The following is a 6,196-nucleotide window of genomic DNA, read 5'->3' as shown; positions in this document are numbered from 1 at the left end:
TACAGCAGAGCTGGGTGGGTGGATCACTGGCTGAGCTCACACCTTACTATGGGCAAGAACCCAGGTTCAAGCCCCATCTCAGCTGCAGGGGGGAAGCTTTATGAGCAGACTGCAAGTGTGTCTCTCCCTCACTATCTCCACCTTCCCTCTCAATTTCTATTTTTTTTAAATTTCTTTATGGGGAATTAATGTTTTACATTCAACAGTAAATACAATAGTTTGTACATGCATAATATGCCCCAGTTTCCCATATACCAATACAACCCCCACTAGGTCCTCTGTCATCCTTCTTGGACCTGTATTCTCCCCACCCACCCACCCCAGACTTTTACTTTTTTTTTTAAATTTATTTCTTTATTGGGGAATTAATGTTTTACATTCAACAGTAAATACAATAGTTTGTACATGCATAACATTCCCCAGTTTCCAATTTAACAATACAACCCCCACTATGTCATTTATCATCCTTCATGGACCTGTATTCTCCCCATCCACCCACCCCAGAGTCTTTTACTTTGGTGCAATGAGCCAATCCCATTTCAGGTTCTACTTGTGTTTTTTTTTTTTTTGATCTTGTTTTTCAACTTCTGCCTGAGAGTGGGATCATCCCATATTCATCCTTCTGTTTCTGACTTATTTCACTCAACATGATTTTTTCAAGGTCCATCCAAGATCGGCTGAAAACGGTGAAGTCACCATTTTTTACAGCTGAGTAGTATTCCATTGTGTATATAGACCACAACTTGCTCAGCCACTCATCTGTTGTTGGACACCTGGGTTGCTTCCAGGTTTTGGCTATTACAAATTGTGCTGCCAAGAACATATGTGTACACAGATCTTTTTGGATGGATGTGTTGGGTTCCTTAGGATATATCCCCAGGAGAGGAATTGCAGGGTCATAGGGTAGGTCCATTTCTAGCCTTCTGAGAGTTCTCCAGACTGTTCTCCACAGAGGTTGGACCAATTGACATTCCCACCAGCAGTGCAGGAGGGTTCCTGTGACCCCACACCCTCTCCAGCATTCGCTGCTATTACCTTTTCTGATGTATGACATTCTCACAGGAGTGAAGTGGTATCTCATTGTTGTCTTTCAATTTCTATTTCTTTAAGAGTAAGCTAAAAATATATATATATGCCTCCAGGGCTATTGCTGGGGCTCAGTGCCTGCACTATGAATCCACTGCTCTTGGAGGCCTTTTTCCCCCATTTTTGTTGTCCTTGTTGTTGCTATTGCTGTTGTTATTGGTTAGGACAGAAAGAAATTGAGGGAGGAGGGGAAGACAGAGATGGGGAGAGAAAGATTGACACCGGCAGACCTGCTTTACCGCCTGTGAAGTGACACCCCCACACAGGTGGGTGGCACAGGCACCACCATGCCAGCTGTTTGACATGGTACCAGCTTTGCAAGAAGTTCAGCATGGCTGGACTCTCCAGGCCAAACTGAAACCATCTTGCCTTTTGCCATGTATAGGGCTTGGGATTAAGCTCTGTGTGGTTTTAATAATCTTTACCTATGGCCAGGCTTAGAGTCTGATCAATAACAAAAATAATGACAAAACCTGCACTGCACACTGTAAGACTGATCATAATGGAACAAGCAATATCAGTAATGCAGAATTTTTCAGGAGGCTCCAAGAGGAAGAAATATTGCCCCCTTTATCTACATCACTTTCTTCAGTATTCTCCCTAAAATATAGAGAAAGATCGGTGCTTCCCACAGTGGAGGGGCCACCTTACAAGCATAATTAATTAATGGAAAGTTATGGTACCTGCCTAGATACAATGGGCCTTTTAATCTAACACCACCACTATGCTCCCACTTCCTCATGCAAGAATAGTGCACAAGAACCTAGGTCACATAGCGAACATACACAGAAGATGGATTCCAGCTAGAGAGCTGAACGTTATGGAGAGGCTGGCCAGGTCAGCACCACCTTGGTGCCTTCTCAGTAAGGGACAAAACAAAACTCCTTGATCAAACAATGGAACAGACTTTACGAAAAATGGGCTGTTCAATTTGTTTAAGGCTCCCAGAAACATAACAAGCTTGAACTTTCTATGAATCATTGGCTTCTGATGCATAGGGGCAAGAGGATGGCATAAGTATACAGGTAGAATATTCATCTTAATCAATAGGACATCTGCCTAGCACACAGGTACAGGAATAACAGAAGACATAGAAACTGCGATGTCAAAAAGATCTGTGTACACATATGTTCTTGGCAGCACAATTTGTAATAGCCAAAACCTGGAAGCAACCCAGGTGTCCAACAACAGATGAGTGGCTGAGCAAGTTCTGGTATATATACACAATGGAATACTACTCAGCTGTAAAAAATGGTGACTTCACCGTTTTCAGCCGATCTTGGATGGACCTTGAAAAAATCATGTTGAGTGAAATAAGTCAGAAACAGAAGGATGAATATGGGATGATCTCACTCTCAGGCCGAAGTTGAAAAACAAGATTAGAAAAGAAAACACAAGTAGAACCTGAAATGGAATTGGCATATTGCACCCAAGTAAAAGACTCTGGGGTGGGTGGGTGGGTGGGGAGAATACAGGTCCATGAAAAACGATGAATGAAATAGTGGGGGTTGTATTGCTAAATGGGAATCTGGGGAATGTTATGCATGTAAAAAAAAAAAAAGAAGTAGAAACGCAAAGCAGAAAGACTGAGTTTGGAGTATGGCACCAAAGTAAGAAAGCAGAAGTATACTAGAGTTTGCAGTGAGTACCTCCCTAATACTTCCTCTCCACTTTTCCAAGCTTTGGGTCCATGATTGCTCAACAATTTGTTTGGCTTTGTATGTTAACTCTCTTTTCAGTCACCAGGTTCCAGGTGTCATCAGGATGCCGGCCAGACTTCCCTGGATTGAAGACACCACCAATGTGTCCTGGAGCTCAGCTTCCCCAGAGACCCATCCTACTAGGGAAAGAGAGAGGCAGACTGGGAGTATGGACCGACCAGTCAACGCCCATGTTCAGCGAGGAAGCAATTACAGAAGCAAGACCTTCTACCTTCTGCAACCCACAATGACCCTGGGTCCATGCTCCCAGAGGGATAGAGAATGGGAAAGCTATCGGGGGAGGGGGTGGGATATGGAGATTGGGCGGTGGGAATTGTGTGGAGTTGTACCCCTCCTACCCTATGGTTTTGTTAATTAATCCTTTCTTTAATAAAAAAAAAAAAAGAAAAAGAAACTGCGATGTGATCTCTAGGGAGAAAAGTGCCCCTGGAATGTGACTGTTCCACAAAGCAGGAGGTGTTCCCTACCTGTGCTGTTCTTACTTGGTGATTTTTGTTTTAATAATCAAAGCGTTGGTGATTTATGTATCAGTGACCAAAGCCTTGGTGATTTTTGTTTTAATGATCTAAGCCTTATGAGACTATAAAATAAAGTTCTGCCTGAGCATGGCAGAGATATCTCTCTCCTGCTCCTGAAGCAGTTGGCATGTTTCTCATTCTTCTTCATCCGAGCTGACGCCCTTCCTCTTTCAGGGACTCCTGAGACCTGCTGGTGCTGGCCCCTGGCAGGTGGAGAGGCAGGGGCTTGAACTAGGATCCTTACACTGATCCTTGAGCTTTGCACCATGTGTGCTTAACTCACTGCGCTACCACCTAGCCCCTGAAAATAAGTAGTTTTTTATAGTCATACAAGTTAAAATGCTGGTGAGAGATGATCCAGCCTTGAACTGTGATGGAGGTAGTGAAAAAGTGACCAATTCTGGAATATCTTACAAACTGGAAGTGAGTTAGAAACATAGAGCCAAAAAATACTCAACAAGGGTTTTGATGCCTCAGGCATGAAAGGCTTCCCCCACCTCCACTTACCCTCCTCCCAGAACTCTAGTCAGCTCTGGCTTTAGGTTGTTGGGGGATTGAAACTGAGACCTTCGGTGCCTCAGGCTTTTTTTTGCATAATCACTATGTTATTTCCCAATTCCTACTACAAAGGTTTTTATGTAAACAACTGGGAGTCTGGAGCTACCATCAACAGGTAAAGACTGGTATGAGCAACTTTGCTTGAAAAGATCAGTTTAGTTTGAGACATGTCAATAGAGAATACAGGGCGAGGGTAGATAGCATAATGGTCATGCAAAGAGGCTCTCATGCCTGAGGCTCTGAAGTCCCAGGTTCAATCCCCTACACTACCATAAACCGGAGTTGAGCAGTGCTCTGACTAAAGACAGAGAAAGAGAGACAAAGAGAGAGACAGAGAGAGAGAGAAGGAATATAGGAAATGAAGAGCCAGTGTGTCCAAAGTAAGCCAGCAAAGTGTGGAAGGCAACTGTGTCAAATTTTACTAATAGGTAGATTAGAAGAAAGATTAAGAACTGTCTTAATAATTTCCTTCTTAATTTAATTAATTAAAGACTGTGGGGGAGGGGGTAGATGGCATAATGGTTATGGAAAGAAAGTCCTAGTTTAAATCCCCTGAACCACCATTAGCCAGAGCTGAGTAGTGCTCTGGTAAAACAAACAAACAAACTGTGGAGTCCAAAGAAGTTAAGTAACTTGGCTAAGAGCATACAGTCAGGACCTACTACAGAATTTACAGGGTTCAGAGCAAAATAAAAATGCAAAGCTCAACCTTTATTTTTTTTCTTTTAGAATTTCAAACATGCCACAACTGAAAACTAAACCCAGCACAGGGCTTTCCTTTGTCCAGTGTTTCACTGAGTCCTTGCAGCAGACTTATAAAGCAACTATTATTAACATCATTTTTTAGATCAAGACACGGGTGCTCAGAGAAGTAATGCCATCAAGATCACAGAGCTATAGACTAGTTGTAGCTGGAACCTGGTGCCTGGACCTTTCACTTCCAAATCTGGGTTTCTTTCTGCAAGTCCAAACCATCACTAGATATTGAGGGAGAGGAGTGTTTCCTTGCCTCCTGACACACCGGAAGCAGAAGCAGTTAGGCCTTGTTTGTGCAAGCCTGGTCCAACTGGGCAGATATGAGAAGGAAGGAAGGACACATGTTGCCACAAACTTCTGTGGAAGAGTGCTTATGGATGGGGATGGAGAGACAGCATAATGATAATGCAATAGGCTTTCATGCCTGAGGCTCCAGAGGCCCCAGGCTCAATCCTCAGCATCACCATTAACCAGACCTGAGCAGCGCTTTCTCTCTGTATCTCTGTCACTCAAAATGTTAAAAAAGAACCCACAACCTTGTCAATCATTATTACATCACTAATAAAATTTAAAGACAGAAAAGGGAGGGAGGAGAGGGGAGGGGAGGGAAGGAAAAGAAAAGAGGAAAGAAAAGGAAAGAAAGAAGGGGCTGGGAAGACAGCATAATGGTTAATGCAAAATACTTTCATGCCTGGGCTCCACCATAAACCAGAGCTGAGCAGGTTCAGGTCTTTCTACAATGATTCATTAAAATAAAATAAACAGTATTTTAAAAAGAAAGAAGGGAAGACTCAGGCCGAAGTTGAAAAACAAGATTAGAAAAGAAAACACAAGTCGAACCTGAAATGAAATTGGAGTATTACACCAAAGTAAAAGACTCTGGGGTGGGTGGGTGGGAGGGGAGAATGCAGGTCCATGAAAGATGATGAATGACATAGTGGGGGTTGTATTGTTAAATGGGGAAAAAAAAAGAAAGAAGGGAAGGAGGAAAAAGAAAAGTAAAGAGAGTACTAGATATAACTTTGTCTAAAACATGATGATAGAAGTGCCCCAAGCTACGATTGTTTTCGGCTACACTGGTAGAAGGGTAGTGCCCTAAAACCAGGTTGATGAGAATCCTGCTATGTGGTTTGGCACACCAGACCTAGTGTATGCTGGGAAGACCTTGTAAATGATGGTTGAAACTATGTACTAAAAAGTGCAAAAAGAAGAGTGTGGGGAGTGTGGGGAAGAGTGTGTGACTCCCCCGTGCAGCATCTGCTTCCCACGTGTGAGGCCCCTGCTACCACATGAAGGCAACAAAGACAAGTCAGCACTTACACGTGGTGGAGCAGTGCTTTGCGCCAGAGCCCCTCCCCCTCCATGTTTCTAACTCTTTCATAAAAAAAGAAATGGGCATTGGTGGTGGCTCACCCAGCAGGATGTGTACATTATCATACATGGTCCCGGGCTCAAGCTCAGCTTCCCCACCAGTAGTGAGAAAGTTGCATGAGTGTGGAGCAATGCCACAAGACTCTCTCTCTCCCCTCTCTCCTCCTCCCTCTCCCTCTCTCCAGC

Source organism: Erinaceus europaeus, chromosome 10 (assembly GCF_950295315.1).
Source record: "Erinaceus europaeus chromosome 10, mEriEur2.1, whole genome shotgun sequence".
Lineage (NCBI taxonomy): Eukaryota > Metazoa > Chordata > Mammalia > Eulipotyphla > Erinaceidae > Erinaceus > Erinaceus europaeus.
This window is presented reverse-complemented; position numbering follows the sequence as displayed.